At 32.3% G+C, this 22,301-nt stretch overlaps 1 long non-coding RNA gene and 1 pseudogene across 9 annotated transcripts; one reads left to right on the forward strand and one right to left on the reverse strand.

Moving 5' to 3' along the window:
• Positions 1-602: 602 nt before the first annotated feature.
• LOC145043369 (alkane hydroxylase MAH1 pseudogene) lies at positions 603-2,173 on the forward strand (annotated as a pseudogene).
• A 764-nt stretch (positions 2,174-2,937) lies between these two features.
• LOC145043370 (uncharacterized) lies at positions 2,938-8,796 on the reverse strand. 9 transcript variants are annotated; one of them, XR_013681002.1, is made up of 10 exons: positions 8,411-8,795; positions 7,751-7,902; positions 7,557-7,677; positions 6,157-7,492; positions 5,775-5,896; positions 4,851-5,687; positions 3,673-4,766; positions 3,340-3,602; positions 3,221-3,253; positions 2,938-3,145 (listed from the first exon to the last, which is right to left on the reverse strand). It is a non-coding gene; the product is annotated as an uncharacterized LOC145043370 (long non-coding RNA). The 9 variants fall into 9 exon arrangements; XR_013681000.1 differs by having other exon boundaries at positions 3,221-3,602; positions 8,411-8,796; XR_013681006.1 differs by adding an exon at positions 8,134-8,209 and having other exon boundaries at positions 2,938-3,602; positions 7,751-7,957.
• Between the last annotated feature and the right edge of the window lie 13,505 nt (positions 8,797-22,301).

The following is a 22,301-nucleotide window of genomic DNA, read 5'->3' on the forward strand; positions in this document are numbered from 1 at the left end:
AACGTATTAGATTATGATTATCTTTTTATTTCATACGGATTTTTTTTACAACCTTATTATATGTGGTGTATTCTTCTAATTCGTTAACAAGAAATGGTAATCTTTATTTTACCTTTAGTGTTTATGAAATCGCAATAACTCCCTACTCTAATAGACTGATATCATCATCTACCATCGCACGATCGACCTACGTTCTCCTAGCCCCTCACCACCAATGGAACTTGGAGTTTTCTCAGAATTCTGTGTTACTTCGTTAAATTGTTTCAGCTTTAGTTCATTCATACGTTGATGCAATTTCTATACGTTTACATGATTTAATACTTCTCTGACAGCAGTTATGTATTGTACGAAAATTTTACATTGTAATATTATAGATTCAAGTGACGACATCTAAAGTTTTGATGGTTTTCATTATCTTTTATGCGATTGACTAGCTGTCAGCTTGTATTCTATTAATTTAAATCAGGGGCATAACTGTAACTTTACTTTAAAATTAGGTGGCAGTGGAAAAATCGGATTGTGGTCGCCATCCTGCATGCATGTCTCCTTGCCTTTATAAATTACAAACGAGCCTCGATATCGATATCAAACATTAAACAAAATCCAAAGGCTTTGCTCTGTAGCCTCGATATGTTTCTCCTTTGCATTTTGTTGTTTGTTTCGATTTCCGTGTTCCTTTACAAGAGAAGGTCCCTCCCTGGTACTAATTGGCCCGTTATTGGCATGGCCCCCGATCTCATTCTAAATGCTTACCGAATCAATGATTTTGCTACTGATCTTCTCAAACAGGGCAATGGTACTTTCATGCTTAAAGGTCCATGGTTTTCCAATATGGATATGCTTCTCACCTCGGACCCCACCAACATTAACTACGTGTTGAGCAAGAACTTCCCCAACTATCCAAAAGGACCAGAGTTCCGAAAGATCTTTGATATCCTTGGAGATGGGATCTTTAACTCAGATAACGAGGTATGGGAAATCCAAAGGAAAACAATCATGTCTCTACTCAAACACCCAGACTTCAATTCTCACCTGGAAAAAAATATCAAGAACAAGATCGAGAAAGGGCTTCTCCCTCTCCTTGATTTGGTCTCTCATAATCAGCAATCTATCGATTTACAGGAAATATTTCAGAGGTTTACTTTCGACACTATCTGTTCATTAATTTTAGATTTTGATCCTGAAATCATGTCCGTCCATTTACCATATAATGCATGCGAGAAGGCCTTCACTGACGCCGAAGAAGCTCTTCTGTGGAGGCATGTGTTGCCAGAAAAAGTTTGGAAGTTGCAACAAAGATTAGGGATAGGCAAAGAGAAGAAGTTGACCGAAGCTCGTAGGGTTTTTGATGAATTTCTATATAAATGTTTCTCAAGGAAAGATGAAGGGTTTGCTAATGATGGAAGAGTAGAGAAGGAGGAGACGACGACAGGGTTGTTAAAATCCATCACGACAAGTTTCCAAGGACAAACCGGGGCTTCGGGGGACTCGAGAACGTATATAAAAGATATCATACTGAATCTGATGTTTGCCGGGAAAGACACCACAAGCGCAAGTCTTTCATGGTTTTTCTATCTCGTTGCGCAAAACCCTAACATAGAGAGCAAGATCCGAAGGGAGATTGCGAAGGAAGTTGGTGATGGAAACTGGAAAAGTTTGGGTGTAAAAGAGTTGAGTAGTCTGGTTTATCTTCATGGAGGTTTATGTGAAGCGTTACGGCTGTATCCCCCTGTTGCTTTGCAGCACAAGTCGCCATCCGAAGTAGACGTCCTCCCAAGCGGGCATGCAGTGAATGAGGACAGCAAGATTATTCTGTCGTTCTACTCCATGGGAAGAATGGAATCGATATGGGGGAAGGACTGCATGGAATTTAAACCGGAAAGATGGTTTTCAGAAGGTGGAAAAGGAGGGGTAAGGCACGAACCATCTTATAAGTTTACAGCGTTTAATGCGGGGCCACGGACATGTGTGGGTAAGGAAATGAGTTTTATTCAGATGAAAATGGTGGCCATTGCTATCATTTATCATTACCATGTGGAGATTGTCCAAGGTCATGAGGTTTGTCTAGGCGATTCCATTATAGGCCACATGAAACATGGTTTGAAGGTCAAGCTAAGCCCTGTTAATTAGGCACATCCAGGCTTGAGATTGAATTACATAACAAATAAATGGAAGTAGCTTTCATGAATTATTTTGAAGTTTTATTATAATTTTATTTATTTATTTCTTTATTATTATTATTATTATTATTATTATTATTATTATTATTATTATTGCTAAAGTTGTGTGGGATGTAATATAAGTATAGATGTTTGGAAAATAATTTGATCGTTTAGTAACAAAATTATGAGTGATAATATTTATACCATGGATATATTTATATGAACTAGAGGGGAATTATCTGCGCCTTTGGCGCTGTATTTTTTTTTTTCCTTATTTCAAGTTGTAGCAAATGGTAGAACATAATATTATATTAATGAAACCATATTACATATACATAAGAGGTCTTGATACGACTTGCATAGAAATGAACAAATTACATGTTTCAATGTGTGGGAAGTGGTTGAGAGTTTTATATTTCATAAGATTATTCCAAACTGTAAGCTGCAAGTTTTGTAGGGATTAGATCACAAAATGTTGTCATTGTTCTGGGATCAAGTGATTTGGCAGCTCGGTAACGCATAAATGGGAACTCCTAAACTAATATGAGTAAATTGTAAGAAATAGTAGCATACTCATTTTACAAATATAGACAATACACTTTATTTTTTTACTCATAGTTACATTTATTTACCCATAATAACATCATACTCACATTTTTCAACAATAATAATAATATTTAACTCACAATAACAATGTACTCACATTTTCTTTAACACATACTACAAAATATAAGTACATTGCTATTATGGGTTAAACTAAGCAGTTATATGAAAATAAATATAAGTACGTTGCTAATTTTTAACCTTTATATTTGATAAATAAATAGGTCAAAAAATGAACTTTTATAAAATCATACCAAGATTGAAGCAAATATAGTTGCAATACAATTAGCCATGACAATTACACATTCATCTCCTTTTCAGGAAAATTCTTCATCCCCATAAAGTTCTTCCAACGCACTCTCAAGATCAATGATAAAACACTGTTATGGTATAATTTTAACTTAAATAAATCTTGTTAAAAAAATAAATCAATTTATGTAAATGAGATTATATACCTGGCTATCAATGGCAAAGTACTCCAAGTTCATCTACAAATTCCCTCACATGTTATTATAATGAAAATTTTATTTATATTATGCTAAGAAAATGGATAATGAAAATGTTTTAACCAAACCTCTTTCATGCCACATAAGCGAGACTTTATAGTTGGGTCCTTTTTTATGTCAGCAACCAATTCTTTTGAAAAAAATAAACTAAAGAAGACATGAGCTCTAAAAGTAGAAATAAATCAAGTTGTAAAATTTAATGATATTAATAGTCTTGGATTGAATATTTGTAACATAAAAAAAAGGTGTATGATCTTTCACATACTCTTTATCTAGAGGCACTTTTCCAGCGATGTCAGCCAATAGGAAATCTAGACTGTATGTATTTTAACTGAAGCATAAAAGAATACAATTAAGATACTATCAGTTGTTCATTTTATAAAAAAGATAAAACAACTTACTTTTCTTTTTTTGGTTGGATGTAGTATAATGCATCCATGGAGGGGACTGGTTATCTTTTCTTGTGAATTTGTTCTACCACTGTAAGAAATAAATAAATATATTATTCACCTCGATAAAATACAAATATGTCAAGTGACTTCACAAGATATATTCCAATGCCATTCTTCACTCAAAATTACTAATATGAGTAAAACATGTTGACCATTATATAACATTAAGAAAAAAGGAATTCACATTTTGTTATACTGGCCTTTGTGTCTTACATGAAACTCCGTCATCTGTAATATCTACCATTTTGCATGAACATGACATGATTTTAACAGTAACTCTGTCCATGATTAGTACCTAAAAACATTGACTGTAAGATACTAACAAATAGAAAAAGAGACTAAGTTTCCTATACCTTAAAAAAATGTAAATTTATAGAAACCCAACTAACCCAAACCAATTTAGTTAGTCGGTTTAACAGATCACACGTTGCCAAAATTTGCAATAAAAAAAGCTATTCAATAAGCTATTTATGCAAATTATCTAAAAGAGAAATAAACAATTTGTATCCTCTGTATCCTTGAATAACAAAAAAAAATGAAATCATGAGAATCAATAGAAATAAACAATTTAATGTTAGTATCAATTTCAGATGGAAATCCAATAGACAGAGTTAATTAAAGATAACCTAAAAAAAATCTTGAAATTTGTTAAACCAATTTCAAACCAAATAACTAAACTCCAAAGACAACAAAATTGTAAGAAAGCGACTGTTTCTTGGTCTTTGGATCATTATGGTATACTAATATTTTTGGTCCCCTTCGTGGAAAAGCGCCAAATGGTATACTAATCTTCATTAAGCCTCCCTGTAGTGCATATTCGATCAAAAAGTTCCCCTTTAGAAGCATATTCCATCACAATTGCCAAATGGGTTAAAATAAATGGTAAATTATCTTCTTGTGAATTTCTTCTTTATTCTTATAAGCTAGGCTTTTAGGATAGAAAAGCTCATCTGTCATTCTTCGTGGCTTCCTTGACATTTCATCAGGTTTTGATTGGGTGAAAAATGGGTGTGTAAAGAACTCCTCAAAAGTTAATCTTTCCACTGTCCATCAAAGTAACCATAATTCAAGATTAATTGAAAAAATCATCCTTCTAATTTCTTATATGAGTCTAAATAATACATAACTGGATTTTGTCGCAGTAATTTTCGACAGAGATCAATGCACTTAGGACTTAAGTCCTTTACATCTGGAGGAAATTGGAATTCTGTTGATTTCATGATATTTTGAAACAACTGCATGAAAGATGAAACGATTGTTAACTTAAACTATTATGTAAAAAAAATATATTATATCCTTGAAAGCCAAACACCCGATGGAAATATATAATCTGAATTTGATTGTTTCGTGTAAATGGTGTTTTGCCAGTTACAAGTTGAAATAGAATGGCACCAATAGTCCATACATCAGCCTGTTTTTCCATTTCTATGTTATTATAGGATATAGACTGACACAGAAAATAAACTAAAGGATACCCTAACATTTTATTGAATGTCGTACCTTTGTATCATACTTATGAAGTTACATTATATCTGGTGACAGTTCACCATTGTTTAGATGAAATTGAGCTAAATTTCAAATTGTCCAACACATATTCTCAAGTTCGGTATTCCTCTCTTGGGGACTCCTCATCGCTTGGGGTTGCATATGCATACGGCGATGTTTAATTCCCAATTTAAAAGAAAAAAAAAAACAAAGCAGCATAAACACAACAATACACAATACACACCACGATTTGATTCAATTCGATTCCTCCAAACGAAGTTAAACACATAACAGAAGTACAGGAGAATAGATAGACAGAAAGAGGTGTTTTCCATTTTTTAGATAAGGCATGTAAGCCTCTTTGTCCCTCCCAATTCAGAAGCAGAAGCGTACTCAGCTCCGGAAGAAGATGAAGCTGCTGAGATACGAATTAGGAGCTGCTTTTCCGGCCGATAAAGCTATTGAGATAGACAATAATTCTATCCATTTCGGGTAAGAGTCTGTTAGTCTCCAAACAAATATAATCCAGTAATGTATCATCTGGTAACGTAAGGTGGAATGAATACCTTAATTGGGTCGGGCATTTCAACGAACGCCTTATAGGCAACTTTCTCATCCAAAAGCAATTAACTTGTTGAGCCTTTCAATCTCCCAAACCTATATTCAATGTATCCAAGTAACCTTTAACCTGTAATTTTTTAGACCACAATCACAAATCTAAAAGAACACAAGAAACATCAAACCCAAAGGAATACCAAAATCCCATTGATTTCAATAAAAAAAAAATAACAAAAGAATTTTTGTTGTTTCTTCTCTTCTTTCCTTCGATTTGTGCCATGAACAACCAAGAGGGCAACAATCCTCTTTCAATTCATTTCTCACTTGGCAGCCACTGTTGTGGTTATTTAGGTATCAATGAGCGGAGAGAAAGAGCATTGAAGAACTTACCAAAGAAGATGGCTTCTAACCAGCCCCTCCTCGCGATTTCAGCCACCGCCATCGACCTTACCACTTTGATCAATCGTAGCTCCGATGTCGTCCTTTGATTTTGACGAAGACGACCACCGTAGACCTACGTCGAGCAACGAATCTGATGCAATGTCATCGCTTCATGTTTTCCATATCCCCATATTTGGTAATCTGTTTCGCTCATTCCTATCCCTTTTTTCCTGAAGAAGAAACTAACAATGTGCAGACATTAGATTATAAACGGAGGATTAGAGAACATACCTAAAGAAGGAACCGTGTAAGAGAAAATAGCAATGCAACAACGAAAGAAAAAGGAGAAGAAACGCAGAATAAATATGACTGGGCGACAAAGCAGTAAGTCGGCAAAATTTAAGATAAGAAGAATAAAACAGCCGACATGCCTACATAAACGACGCATAACGAAAAATGAGGTGCCTCAAAAAGAAAGAGGGAAAAGTGCAGTGTCTTATTTAGAAAGAGAAAAAAAGTATATACTGTAGCCTAACTTTTTAAGTTTTTATGTATATATAAATACAAGATTTATGTAAATGATCCCTCAAGTTATTATTTGGTTTTACAGGGGCATATATATATATATATATATATATATATATATATAACTTTTACTTATTTAGTGTTTAAAATGTGAAGGGACACCTTTCTTGCCTTGTCATCAAATTAAAAAAATGTTCAATTTACATGCATTATCGTGTATATATATATATATATATATACTAGGGAAATCAGAGGGCCATCCTAAGGACGGCCCAGTGTCCTCAAATATTACGTAAGAAGATGAAATGAATATGGTGTTATACTGAAAATTAAAGTACATTGCCTATATTGGTTTCTGATAAACCGTAGATAATACATATAAAAATTAAATAAATAAATAAAAATAGAATAATAAAAAATTTAAAGAAATGCAGTGTGAGACAGAAGAAAGTAATATTGCCATATTGCAATTGTCTTCCTACAAGCACTGAAAGCTTCTTGATACGTAGTTCTTAACAGATTTGTGCATTTGAAGCAATATACAAAAAGTAAAGTTTGTCAGATTTTAATCTGTGAAATGTTGCTTCATTGGCTATTGTGGACCATTTTTATAAATGGTTTTCAAAAAGCAAAATGTTTTTAAAAGGGGCCCTTCGTCCCTATTCTATTTTGGTTTCTTGGCTGGTGTAATGTAGTATGTTTTGACAATGTTGTATGTTGTGCTTGGTTCTTGCTGGTGGCATGTCTTTTGCGAGCACATAAATGCGAAAAGTAACACCGAGTCGACTGATGCTGCTATCGTATCGTGAATGCTTTTCTCCTGTATTTAGTTTAATTGGTAAGTTTAATTTTTAATGAATTATTGTGAAGGTAATTGGGCTTACATTGTCTTCTGTATCTTTTAATTCCTCAGGTGTAAAGGGAATGAACTTTTCAAGGTCTGGTGTTGATATTGTTGTAGAGAGTGCTCCAGTTGCATCATCAATTTGAATTGTGGCTCTGGAGCTGGCCAAATATTTGTGATTTTGTAAGTATGTTGCCTGTGAATGATGTGAATTTATGGTGAAAAGGTACTTACATAAGTTGGACTTCTGATTCTGTATAGCAAAAAGGGCATATTATAATCCAGCTTACATCTGCTTCGATTAATTTTTGACAAAGTTGAGCATAATTATGGCTTTATGCTTCTTATCTCCATATCTATCGGTTGAACCTAGAGGGCCTCGTTTTCTGCCCGAAATAACAGAACGATCCCCCATATTAATTTTAAAAGCTGGAAAAAAAGCTAAAACCGAAGAGCTATTTGGGGTAAGAAGATGCAGCAACACAAAAATTGAAACAAGTATATTTTTTTTTCTGTTTTCCTTTTATGAAATGCAATAAAATTAAAATCTAATTTTTGGAACCATTAACAATATTTTTTAGAGACAGAAAACACAAAAAGTATATCAGAAAACAAACCAAGAGGATCTTTGTTAATGATGAATATACGGGGGGGTCCTTATAAAAGAGAGGTTTAAGATTATAGATTTCTTTCCTGAAAAAAAAAAAGTAATAGAAACCCTTATAGTTAGATGATTTCTCATTAAAAACGAAAATTTGGAATGACGGAATAGTTTATTAGGACGAATAAATGAAATCACCGGTTGAAATTTTAAAACCCTTATGACTTCAGAACTTGAGAATCACAAACAGAAAATAAACCACCATTAAAATAAAGATATATCCATGAAGTCACCTGGCTGAATGAAAAGCGAATCAGACAATATCCTTTAAAGCTGCTTGTTAATCCAATGATAGAGGCCGATGGATTATCAGTTATCGAAACGTAAATTAGAATGTGGGGTGCAAACAATATTGGGTTGTTGGGTAGAGAGAGGTAACGAACGTAGTAGTGTAGTGAGAAAGTAGGGAAGCGTCTTGGAGGTGAATGGAAGTGTGTAGGTGAAGAGACGATCCACCTTCCTCGTATTGCTTAATTTTTAAAGCATGAGTTTTATTGGAGGGGAATTCCTTCGGGAAGAAGCTTTGGAAGTTTGAACATCTAAATGAGGGATAACATACCTTTAAATTAAATAAAATAAAAAATAAATAAAAATAAATAAAAAAAGGACCTGGTTATTTGTGGAGGAGCTTTTCATCAAAAAGAGAGGATAGAGATAAGGGGATTCCAAAAAAAAAAAAAAAAAAAAAAAGATTCCTTCGATAAGAAGCGTCGGAACAATTGAGTCTAGATCAAAAAGTAAGAATCCATAAAGCCTTTTTGTTGAGTGGGACAATGTAAAATCATAAAATTCATTGAAAAATCCTCAAAATTCCAAAAAAAAAAATCAAAGATAATTCGTAAGCTTCCCAGCAAAGTCACTTACCTCAAATTCTAGATAATGGGGTTTATATATATATATATATATATATATATATATATATATATATATATATATATATATATAACTTTTACTTATTTAGTGTTTGTCATCAAATTAAAAAAGTTCAATTTACATGCATTTAATATATATATATATATATATATATATATATATATATATATATATATATATATATATATATATCGGTTTCCTTATTTCCTTAATTACATGGATAAATTAAAGTTTTATTATTCTATTATAATTTACAAATAAGTTCCAAACCAAAATTAAGTGATAATTTGACCATTTTCTCAATGCAACATACATTTTACCGGTTTTATTGTTGACTTGGACAGGACCAAGTCATTAAATAAACTGATAAGATGGATATGACGAGTTATATAATGCTACGCTTACCGTAAAACTTGATATCCATCTCATCGAATTGTTTTAATTAAGCATCTAGGTCATCAATAAAACCAATAAAATTTGTGTTTTCGAGAAAAAAAAGGGCAGGAAATGAGTTAATGACATAGGTATACCGAATATATTAAGATTAGATATAAATTTGAAATTTCTTATAAACTTAAAAACTAATAAAGTTGTGAATTTACGTAATTATTGCATTCTCTTTTGGATGCATTCAATATTATAAAAAATATATAATACATCATGAAATTAAGTTTTACGGTTAACGTAGCCTTGTATAAGCCAACATATCCATCTTATCAGCTCATTAAATTAGTAAACGTCCAGGTCGGCAATGAAATCGGTAAAATATTTGTTACATTAAACCGGTAAAATATCTGTTACATTGAGAAATGTGTCAGATCATCATCTAATTTTAGTTTGGGGTTTATTCCTAAAATATGATAAAATGATAAGACTTTAATGGAACCGTATGAGTAATGAAATTGAGAAATTAGAAAAAAAAAATGGGTTAAATTGTAATTTTTACAGGTAATTCGTATATATATATTTTTTTTAAACAAGTTTTAGTTTGAGACTTTTCTCAAATTAGGCTAAAATACTAGGATTTTTTCTAGAGATTTCCATAATATTAACCAATGAATATGTGGACAATTTATTTTTTGAACTTAATTTTCATGCTTTTCGATGATCATATTCTCGTTTTTTGTAACTGACATTATAAGATGTCTTGTTAATGGGTGGGACAACTTGGGTAACAAACCAATGACTCTAATTTTCTAGGGCCCTAACTTTATACACTTTATTATCTTAGGGTAGAAAAAATAAATAGAAAAAAACACTATAATTTTTCGTGTATAGAGGTTGAGTGTAACAACCCGACACTTTCCAAGTCAATATTTCATTAAGGTCGTGAGGGTTAGAAAATATTTTAAATTATATAAATAAAGTTTATATAAGTTTTCAGAACCTAAAAACACTCGAAAAACCAAGATTTTCCCCTCGAATCAACGAAAACTCGTTCAGCGAATTGTTTTCGGCCGAAAACCTTCGGGCCGAGAACAGATTTTGGCCGGAAACTCTTTTTCCAGCAGAAAACCCAAACCGATATAAAGGTTTTTCCTCGAAAACTTGATCATTTCTCACTCATCTCACCCGAAAACACTCTCCTTTTGCTCCCACAGATCATCCAAAAACATTCATACGTTCAAGTGAAAACCTTCAAATCTTCATATTTTCACAAAGAACAACAGGAACAGCCTTCATATATTCAAGCGACCCATAACAGCTCAAAACTAAAAACCAGTGTTCGGCCAAAAACCTTTTCTGACCGAAAACTCATCAGGACCGAGAACCGGATTCTCAATTGAGTTTTGACCAAAACTCCTTCCAATTACTTCAAACAATTCTCGGTAATTATTCATAACACAAAAACAAATGTTTTCCAACATTTTAATTAATGGTTTCGCTAATTTAAATACAATTATGTGTTTAACTATTATTATGATACCGTTAATTCCACGTACGTCAACTCGAGGGTCATCTTTCCAGTCTCGTTGTTCAACTCGTACACGTAAACAACAGTGAGTTCATACACCTACATTTTACCCATTTTTAATGTTTTTAGGGGGTATACAAGTAAAACACAATGACTTTTGTGGTTTTATACAAACGAATTAAAACAGATTAAAAACTTTTGCAATTGATACAAACCGAGGTATCACTACATTTTATAAAAATATTTCTGATATTTTTAACCCTTTTGTAACATGGCGAGCATAAGGGTGGTTTTCAACATACAGCCAAAATTTTAAAGTTTTCAATACAATACATACATACATTTGAATTATATTTGATATAGTTTGGGAACATTGCATTACCTTTATAGAATTCAATACAAGAAACGAGAACATACATACATACAAACTATAATAGGTATAGTTTTGGATACATTGCACTTTTTTACTATTTCAAGAACATTATACAGAAATGAACATATAAACTATGGTAGATATAGTTTATGGTATACAATACTATTTCCCGAAACACATGAGTACAATACTAAATAACTATTTAAGTATAATTATTTTACACTACAAGGTTATACATATAGTTTCAAGTACAAGAGAACACTACAATGCTACACATAAACTAGTTAATATAGGAGTGTGAGACACTACTTCAATTGTATCTACCAGGGTACGGAACTAAATCCTATACAGTATAACCAGAGTCTCCTGGAGGGAGAGCGTGAGATTTATCTGTAGGTCTATACGGGACTGACAATCCTACACTTGAACTGTTAGCTACACTTAGGCCGGCATGCCTAGGGTGACAAATGTCATACCATTCTGACGCCTGAAGAACGTCATAGAAGTCACTAGGTCACATCAAGCATGGTTATACCAAATTGACGACAGTATAAGCTAACCATTTGTTTACGGGATTTTAATTCTTCAAATAGTTTTATTTTAATTAATAGAAGTACTATACAATGCAACTGGAGGATTCCAGGGAATACAAACACTTGGTTTTATTTTAAGTAATAAAACTATTATACATTATTGGTGGTATTCATGGATTTCCTACAAAGGTTTTCATACAGAACAATACTATACATTACTAGTGGTATCCAGGGATTTCATACGAAGGTTTTCAAACAAAACAATACTACACATTACTGGTGGTATCTAAGGATTTCATACAAAGGTTTTCATACCGAACAATGCTATACATTATTGGTGTTATCCAGGGATTTCATACAAAGGTTATCAAACAGAACAATACTATAAATTACTGGTGGTATCTAGGGATTTTATGCAAAGGTTTTCATACAAAACAATACTTTACAATACAGCTGATGGTATCCAAGCATACATACAAAGATATTCAAACAATGGTTCTTATCAAACACTACTACAATATATAATTACATAATACAGTAATAAACGTATATTTTGGTCTTAACGTCTAAGACTACTTTTCACTACTAAAGAAAATATTGGATTTTCTTGAGAAACATACAAACAATTTCAAAGATTCAAAGACAAGATTCCATTACCCAAACAATCTTACGAACTCACCAAGTTAAATGTTGATATACTTTCAAAACCAATTGTTTCATAGGGAAACGGTTGACAGGTACATCCGTAGGTTTTGAGAAGACGAAGCTTTTAGAGTTACGTCTTTTATACTTTTGTTATACATTTTGATGTCATACAAACTATGTATCGAACAAATGTAAATACCTTATTTATTCAATGTAATGGTTGTGTTTACTTTGATTACTATGATGCAATTGTTGTGATACTATACATGATGTCCTCCGCCCCCGAACGTTTCCGCCGTTCCGGTTTGGTGGTGTGACATTAAGCAGAAAAAGAAATAAAATTGAATCAAAGCTAAATCAGGAGAGAAGACTAAAGGGCGTGAAATTCTTCTGGAATAATCACCATATCAGGTCCCTCAATACCATCAATCGTAGCACAACATTGATCAATTAAGATTTTTTCAACAAAAATAAAATAATCCATTCATAGTAAATAAATTAGTGTTTTTTTTTGTGTTTTTTTCTGATTTCTCTTTTCAGATTTTTTTTTGTTTCAATCTATCTTAATACATCGATTCTGATAATTTGATTTGATTCATCCTTCAAAAATTAAAATTGATCTTGTATTAGTGTTAATGTGCGGCAGCCTCATCGATTGGTTCCTGATCATTTCTAGTTCGTGTTAATCTGATTTCTGATTTTTATAAATTGTAGGATTCCGTTATTGTTCTTCACTTCTTTCATGTTAGTTTTCTAATAAATAAATTAAATCATTCGTTTTCTTTCTAATTTTCTATAGATAACTTGAAACTTCAACATCAAAAGTATAATTTAAAATCTTTGGTGTTGAAGCCTAAAAAATGATTCAAATATCATTATCCTTGTTGTTGTAAAATGATTTAATTTCACAAGTTCACGTCTAGGTGCTTTTGTTTCCTTTACATGTTTGTTTCTCATTTGAAACGTCTTATATAAGTTCGAAATAATAACATGTTTCCTAGAAAACATTTATTTCATAGAGAAAGAAGGATAAAAAAACCCGAAAAACTAATATTATTACAAAAAGATCTAAGAATTAATTTATAATAAGCAGCTCATGTAAAGAAAAAAAGAAGTCACCCTCATTTAACTTTTTTTTTTTTTACCGTAGGTACCTCTTTTTTTTTGTCATTTGGCTTGAAACTTATAGGAATTAGGGAAACAAATAAACTTAAAACCCTTAAGTTTACATGAAACCTAAAGGATCTATATTTTCACTATTGAACCTACAACTATGAACATCAAACAAGAAACCCTAGAAACCCTATGCTATTTTCGAAAAACATAATAAAGGGTTTAAGATTACATACCATATTGTTGTTATAGCAAATAACAAGAATTCCTTTAATGTAGATCTCTTGGAAGCAAGTACCATAATTTTTGTGCCTTTAATGGTTCATACCCACGCTAGCAAGAATGATGCTTAAGAGGGAGGAGAGGGGAGAGTAGTATTTTCGGCTATCTCTTAAGGAGAAGGAGTGGCCGAAAATAGAAGGTCTAAGGTTCTTTATATAGTGGCATAGGAAATCCTAGATAACACTGATTTGAATATTAAATTAATATTTCAAATATGGTATTTATCTCATTCCCTATTTATCCAAATAAAATATTCTAGAAACCCTAAAATATCCCCGCAAAACCGTCCATCCCTAGGGTTGGATGGAGCCTTTTATTCAACTATTGAACAATTGCATTTTATACCCTGCACTTTTAGTTAATTCCATTAATCCCAAAATTAATTCTAATTAATTTGTTATCTATTATTAGTTAAATAATAGCTTTTCTAATTAATATATTATTTTCATAATACATTAATAAAATATTTATTTTAGTTTATTAATCACATAAGTAATTATTCTCTCTTTCTTTCTTTCTTTCTTTCTTTCTTTTTCTCTGTGTGTGTGTGTGTGTGTGTAAAAGTCATCCTATCCAATTGCTAGGTTTGAGGGCAACCCAAAAAGATCGTGCTACTATTAATTCAAATATATACCAATTTTAGTTATGGGCTTAAATAGCTAATCCAACAGTCTCCCACTTAGATAAATCTTTAACTATAATTGCTAGTATAACTTCTTAATCTATTAGCAAATTGTGCCTTCCAAAATCCAGTACCGAACACTGACCCAATTAGAAACATGTCCTAAGATAAGTGATCAAATATTCTTCTGTTGTTCAAGATATCGTGAGGACATGAGACATGGATTATGATAAATCTCACTGTTCGAGATTTTGTTTCTCGATTTTTGATTTTTGATGACATCATAAGACTTCTAATTGAACATATCAATTTAGTCCTTGTCGGACCCAACACTATAAGTCAACACCAAATCTTCGAGGGGCCCAAAGATATTGTTTTTCTCATTAGAGCAAAGGGAACGAATAAAATTTGGATTATATATTTGTATCTTTTACTCATCAAATCACACATGACAATACGTTTTATAACATCATGTTACTGATGCGTTTACGCATAACCAATGCACACCTGAACCATATATTACAAATCATATTTCTGTGTTTTAAAAAAATAAGATAGTATCGTCTTAGAATTTCTCATGATAGATTCCATGAAGTAATTCTCTGAGTGTGGGTTTATCTAATACTTAAATTGTTGGATTAGTGTCTAAGTCCATAACTATTTTGGTATGTACTTGACCCGATGGTGCATGGTCCTTTTGGGTTGCCTTCACCAAAGCAACTTGATAGGATGAATTATGGAGAGAAAGGATTAAATATGATTTATTAATATATTATGAGAATAATATATTAAAGGAGAAATCATATTGTTTAATTAATATTAGTCAATAATTAATTGGTAATTAGTTTGTGACTAAAAGAGATTAATTAAACTTAAGGGACTGGAATTATAATTATAAGATAATTGAAATTTGGGCCATGGATTGCCTTATATTAAGGGATGGACAAATTCTAATGGAAAACCCATAAGGAAATCGTCCATGGGCTTAATTAAAGGAGTCTATGGGTTTCTTAGGGCTTAAGCATCCAAATTAGGGTTTCCTTGTTAGATAACCCTAATAGCCCAACTATATAAAGACCCCTTAAGGCTCAAAAACGTGGCTAAGCTTCTTGTTAGGGTTTCATACGTTTTTGGGCAGATTCCAACCTCTCTCCTCTTCCTCCTCTTGCATATGGTGTTTGTAAGCCATTAGAGGAGTGACACTTGTGACTCTAAGCATTCCAAAGTCAATTCAAGGAGATTTGGGATTGTTATTGCTACATAACAATCAAGGTAACATTATAAACTTATTCTCATGTTAATATGATTATTTGAATGCTAGAATTAGGGTTTATAGTCTTGGATTCAAAGCATGTACAATAGAGAAACCTAGATCCAAGCTTTAGGGTTTGTATGAGCACATAGGATGTCTTATGACCAAAACTCATCATAAATCTCCATTTCCAAATACTCATGAACATTACCGCAATACTATTACTATGTATAAACTCTTCAGACAATCTCAAATTCAATTCATGATAGTCTTAATTCATTACTTACATCCCAAAGTATGAGTGACTATGGAGTTTGAATAATTAAATCATTCGGGAAGTAAAACATGCAAAAATGAAACATTAGAATAAACAATTGACAAAAGGCAGTAAACAAACTCATAAATAATTAAACATTATTTAATTACAAAAAATCAATTACGTTTATTTTGCTACAAGTTTGAAAATAACTATCTAACTACTAAAACTAATATCATCTCTCAAACCTATGCTCCTAGCATGCTAGTTGTGTTTGACTTTACTTAGAGCCTTCGTCAAACGATTTGTAGGATTCTCTTCTGGTGATACTCTCTTCAAGAATGAGGTGACCTTCTTCTACTCTATGTCTAATGTAATGGTACTTTCTATTGATATGTCTAGTATCATGATCCTTTTGGATTGCCCTCAAAGCTAACAATTGAATATGATAACTTTTAGAGAGAGAAAAAAAGAGAGAGGGACTGATGAATTAATTTATTATATGATTAACAAATTAATAAGAAATAAAAAATGATTTGTTTATATATTATGAAAATAATATATCAATTAGAAATAGTAATATTTAATTAATAATTAATCAAAAGTGGAATTAATTTTGGGATTAACTGAATTAATTAAAAGTACAAAGACTAAAGTGTAATTGTTCAATAGTTGAGCAAGAGGCATTCTAGAATCCTCCTATGCATTGGACGATTTTTAGGAGGATCTAGAAGATCCAGAATTATCCTTGGAGGATAATTAAGAAACTGGCTAATTCCCAAAAGGAAATAATATTATTTTATTCATTTTAGGGTTATCTAAAGTTTCCTTGTTACACTATAAACGGGATCATTTGGATACAAATTTTATCCATGACTTTTAAGGGATAGTCTGGCAAATAGTTCTTAAAGAAGGTTTGGGTGTGAACCATTAGAGGCACGAAACTTGTGGTGCTTGCTTCCAATAGTTCTTAAAGAAGGTTTTGATTAGTTATTTACTACAATAACTAAAAGGTATGTAAACCCTAGTTTGTGTTGTGATTTTAAAAAATTAGCCTAAGGTTTATACTTTTTGTTGTTCAATAGAATATTATTTCAATAGAGTTATGAAATAGATCCTTAGGTTGCATGTCCCCTTAAATGTTAAATATTTATCCACATTAGTGCATCTAAAACCCATAAGTGGTATCAGAGACATACGTTGTCTAACAACTGAATGTATATTGCTTGAACATGAACAAAACTCGATTTTTCTGAAAAATCAGATCTCACGACGTGAGCTTATAGGATCACGACGTGAGCATAAACTGGACTCACTACATGAGTTGTCCATTCTCACGACATGAGCACATTATATTCTGATTTTTTGAAGTTTCTTGCCTAATTTGATTTATTTGGTAATAATTTTTTATAAAATCTACCAAAATCTGAATTTTGGTTATATTAGATATTTAAATAAACCCTTAAATGTAAAGGGATAATCATAGACAACACAATTATAAATTTATACAATTAAAATAATACTTATGGATTTTACTGTTAATTTAGTGAAATGATTAATTAAAGGATAATTATTAAATCCATAATATGGTTTAAATTTATTAAATTAAAAGTTTAATTTATTAAAAAATTAAACCCTTACAATTTTAACATGCTTTAAAATATATCATATAATATGTATATATAATTAAAAGTTTAATATATATTATACGTATATGAAATCACTAGTACGCCTCATTCACGAAATCATGCTATAAAGAGGGTGTAAGGAAGTGACCTATAAAATGGTCATTGAATGGGTGTCCACTCTCACCCACCGCTCTCCTCTGAGGTAGAGTGTCGTTAACGAATGGATTTGATACGATATAATCTCGTTAATAAGTATAATGACATAAAGTAAGTAAACTATATTTTTTTAAATCTCACTCTTAGTTAATTTAGGAAAACGTGAATTTGTATGCTAATCCCTAAAATTGCACATTACACTTTATAAGTTGTTAGTGGAGAGTGTATGGTTAACCAACACACTAATGGGGGACTAATAAAGAGTGGTAGTGGGTGTCTCAAAAATTATAGTTGATTAATGGAGTGTGTGTGGCTACCGAAATATTAAAAGGAGATGATAAATACATTCGAGAGTGTCAAGCTAATTTGCATGGTTATCACATATCGTTTGTGATTGTCGGCGTACCAGTCATAAAAGTGAGAGCATAATTTGAGATTAAACATGCCATTGGTTAGATTCAATGAATCTCAAAAGATCTACGAATTTCATAAGATTGAAATTGATAAAAGAATTACATACCAAATATAGCTTTGAATTTGATTACGGTATTCTTCTTCAAAGTTCGAATCGAAAATATGGATCCTAGCCTTAATTTAAAATTTATAGGTTATAAATTAAGGACTAAAATCAACTAACTAGAATTCTCTTTTCTCCCATTATAAATGTCAAGTCAACACAATAATGGTCTTTCTCATTCTTTTGGAAATATTTTTCCTCTACCATCCGAAGACAATCTTCCACTTTCAGATCAAGGTAAAAATGTTTTTCCTTCTTCGGGAGATGGTGGAACTGGATCTCATGATTTTCCAACTCTTCCTCCTCTTCCAGTGACTCTCCCCATGTTATGTTTTCCTCGAGTTGAAAGATACGAAACTACTCAAGCCTTATTGGCATGTAAAAATCGAGATGGAAATATTGTGTGTACACATTTTCTAGAAATGAAATCGTACATTGTCAAATTAGAAAGATTGGGTGTCGTTTTCCCAAGGGAGAAAGCCAATGATTTGGTTCTTCTTTCGCTTCCCGACTCATATAGTCAGTTCATTAAGAACTTTTATATGAACGACCTTGATGTCTGCCTAATTGATCTGACAGATATTTTAATTGTTACTGAAGCAGAAATGCTTAAGAGCACAAGTGAAGGAGAGGTGCTTGAAAGGTCTAATTGCAAAGTTTCCATGAACATTAACAATGGTGACAATGGTGATCAAAAAAAGCATTCTTTTCCCAATGTAAAGGGGTTGACGAAGGTCAAACTATTTGATGGTATGGTAAAGAGAAGATCTAGTTCTGAGGTAGTTCCATGTGCTAACCCTAAAGGGTCCATATGTTTCCATTGCAAATTGAAGGGAAATTGGTTGCTAAGCTGCCCAGACTACCTGAAAGATCTTAGAGATGGTAAAGTTAAGTCATGTGACTTTGCTTCTGGTACATCAATTATCTTAACAAGTTCCTATTCATAGAGTCTTAATACATGATCACATTTTGATTGTAGTGCAAGATCTAAGTGAAAGAAGGAAGCTTAAGTAGAGTGAGCTTATTCTGATCGTGAGGGATGAATTTCAATAACATGGTTCGATGATCAGAATTTGGAAGCTACTGCTTAGGAGTTATGATAATTTAATAGATTGCTTAGGAAATGTTATAAAGAGGGTATACGGAAGTGGTCTATAAAATGTTCGTTGAATGAATGTCCACTCTCACCCACCGCTCTCCTGTGTCGTGGAGGGTCGTTAGCAGAACGCATTTGATAGGAGATAATCTCATTAGTAATTATAATGACATAAATTAACTAAACTATTTTCTAAAATCACACTTTTAATTACTTTAGGAATATGTGAATTTGTATGCTAATCCATGAAATTGCACATTATACTTTATAAGTCATTAGTGACACGTGTGTGTTTAACCGTCACACTAATGGGGGACTAAAAAAGAGTGGTGGCTGATATCTCAAAAATTATCGTTGATTAATGTAGTAAATATGATTAACCAACACATTATAAATGACATCGAAAGTACCAAGCTAATTTGCATGTTTATTCACATCTTGTTTGTGATCCTCGACATCCCAGTCACAAAAGTGAGAGCATAATCCGAGATTAAACATGTCATTGATTAGATCCACTGAATCTCGAAAGATCTAGGAGTTTCATAAGATTGAAATTGGTAATAGCCTTACCTTCCTGAAATAGATTCGAATTTGATTATGTAATCCCTCTTTAAAGTTCGAATAAAAATATGGATCTATCCTTAATTTAAAACTTTATGGATCAGTAATCAAGGACTAAAATCAACTAAATTGAATTCTATTTTTCTCCTATTATAGGTGTCAAGTCAAGAGAATAATGGTCTTCGTCAAGCTTTTGGAAATGTTTTTCCTCTTCCTCCAGAAGATGATCTTCCACCTTCAGATCAAGATGAAGATGTTTTCTCTTATTTGGGAAGTGTTGGAATAGGAAGTCATGCTTCTCCAACTCTTCTTCTTTTTTTTCCTCCTCCTCCTCCAGTGACTCTCCCCACCTCATGTTTCCCTCGAGGTGAATGATATAAAACTACTCAATCCCTATTGATAGGTAGATATCAAGATGGAAAATTTATGTGTGCGCATGTTCTAGAAATGAAATCATACATTAACAAACTGGATAGATTGTGTGTCATTTTCCAAAGGGAGCAAGCCATTGATTTAGTTCTACTTTTGCTTCCTAAGTCATATGAACAATTCAATGAGAACTTTTATATAAACGACCTTGTCATGACCCTAATTGATCTGACACATATGTTGATTGTTGTTGATGCAGAAATACTTAAGAGCGCAAGTGAAGCAAAAGTGTTTTCAGCATATAATTCCAAAATTTCCATGGATATTGACGACAGTAACAGTGGTGGTCAAGAAAAGATTTCTCTTCCCAATAAAAAGGGATCAACTAAGGTTAAACTGTTTGATCAAATGTGAAAGAGAAAATCTAGTTCTGAGCTAGTTCCATGTGGTAACCCTAAAAAGTCTATATGCTTCTATTTCTAATTGAAGGGACATTGGTTGTGAAGCTACCCAGACTACCTGAAAGATCTTAGAGATGGTAAAGTCAAGGTGTGTCACTCTACTTTAAGGACGTCCATTATCTTAAAAGGTTCCTTTTCATAGACTCTTAATACATGATGTGATGATCATATTTTGATAGTTTAGAAGGATCTATGAGAAAGAAGGAAGCTTAAGAAAAGTGAGTTGAATCTGATCGTGAGATATCGATTTCGGTCGCATGGTTCAATGATCAGATTTTGGAAGCTATTGTTTAGGAGTTATGATAATTTAATAGATTGCATAGGAAATTTCTAGAAACATAGTTTTTTCATTTTATGCATTATAAGGACAAGTTCCAAAATTTTCGTTTATTATCAATAAAAAGTGAAATTTTGGATTATTTGGTTGGTTTACTTGATATTCCTTTACAATGGCATTTATGAAAGTGTTGGTTATATTTCTATTATTAGCAAAGTTAATTGGCATTTGATTCTATCGCTTGTGGTAATGTCATAATTAACTAGGTGATAAAGAATTCTCATCACCAAAGTTTAAATTGGACAAAAACCTAGAGTCATGCAATTCGAATTGTGTGACGCATGAGATTCTTGATCGTTGGAAGATTATGACTAGTTCATTGATTATATGTTTATGTGAGTCGAGTCAAGGAGATCTACTGTGACATCCCCAAAATCTCAGCCAGAAAAGACCGATTTCATTTATGCTTTTTAAAATAATTTCAGAGTAAATCCTTTTGATTTAAAAGAGTTGCGGAATTTGTTCCCAAAAACAATACATGATAAAACAATGTTTACCAAAGCATTTCATAAAAGAAATGTATTTTCATTATATAATCAAAACTCGGGGTGTCATGTTCCGATACAGACCATTAAGCATAAACAATAACATTACAAGTCATTCAACAAATATATACATATACAGACTTGTAAACAAAACAACTTGATGGTTCATCCATCTTACACCCTTGCGCCACTTCCTGTAATACAAATAAAACTGAGTGGGTCAGACTTGGGAGCCTGGTGAGCATATAGGGTTTTCAACCCACAATAAATAAATTATATTTAATTTCACCAACCAATCTCTATCCCGATTACCCATTCCCGTTATCCTCACTTTACGTCCCTAAAACAACATCTATCTAAAGGGACCTAATCTAGGATTTTCATCGGGACGGACATTACTGCTAAGGGGTTTCCTCAACAATAGATATCCTAAAGGCAACCATGAGGGAGATAGAGTACACCGGTGAACACATCGTTCACAACACCTACAGGTTATGAACCTGCTAGCATTCCACGAGACTGTCTAGAAGGAGTCTGTGGTCGTTATCCATACTCCGCTGAATAACTAGGTCAACAACAACAACAACTATCTACCCATGTTCTACCCAACATATTAGTAGATAAAAATATATATTTTTATACATAGTTTA

This window comes from Lactuca saligna, chromosome 4 (assembly GCF_052625555.1).
Source record: "Lactuca saligna cultivar CGN05327 chromosome 4, ASM5262555v1, whole genome shotgun sequence".
Taxonomy (NCBI): Eukaryota; Viridiplantae; Streptophyta; class Magnoliopsida; order Asterales; family Asteraceae; genus Lactuca; species Lactuca saligna.